Genomic DNA, 795 nt, shown 5'->3' with positions numbered 1-795 from the left:
TTTTTTTTCGAAAAAAGGGGTGCTTTGTTTCTGCTTTTGCGAAAACCATTCTTAAATCATGTGTAGAATGGCAATTTTCAGAACGATGGTACTAAAATTTTTGCTGAAACGGTAGTTTTCGGATCTATATACAGTAACGGAAAGGCACTTTTCGGATAAATGGTATAAAGCTAATTCTATAATGTGCTTTTTGATTCCCGTTTCTTACTGTTTGTCTGTTGCCTTTTTGATCAAGAAGATAAGAGACAAACAGCAAAAAAACAGGAAACAAAAAGCACATTGTAGAATTAGCCTAAAAGTTTTACTGAAACGGTAGATGGTTTATAATAGAAACGGATTGACATATGAGATTGTTTGGTTTTCGAAAAATAGAACAATAATTGATATGTTTTCGAATAATCAATTTGATAAGGATCAACTTAAAAGATAAAAAATTTCTATAATACTTTAAAATAAAGCCTTGATCATAAGGACACTTCTTGTTCGCTTAAAGAACTAATTTTATTCCGCAGATTGTCATATACACTTAAATCGTTGATCATGTTAAATGGTTAATGAAGCACGATGATAATTTAATCTAGATCATGAAATTTAATAAGAGCTTCATAACGTATTTGAATCACGTCTGAAAAGCCGTAGGTATTATAATTGTTGTAAAACCATGGTTCTTTGAATATGTGTAGCAACGGAATGGCGGTTTTCAGACCGATAGTATTAAAATTTTTACTATAATAATACTGTTTTCGGGTCTATATGCAGCAACGGAATGGCAGTTTTCAGATCAATAATATAGCA

The sequence above is a fragment of the Trachymyrmex cornetzi genome, unplaced genomic scaffold (assembly GCF_001594075.2).
Source record: "Trachymyrmex cornetzi isolate Tcor2-1 unplaced genomic scaffold, Tcor1.1 scaffold657, whole genome shotgun sequence".
Lineage (NCBI taxonomy): Eukaryota > Metazoa > Arthropoda > Insecta > Hymenoptera > Formicidae > Trachymyrmex > Trachymyrmex cornetzi.
Note: the sequence above shows the minus strand (reverse complement) of the source record.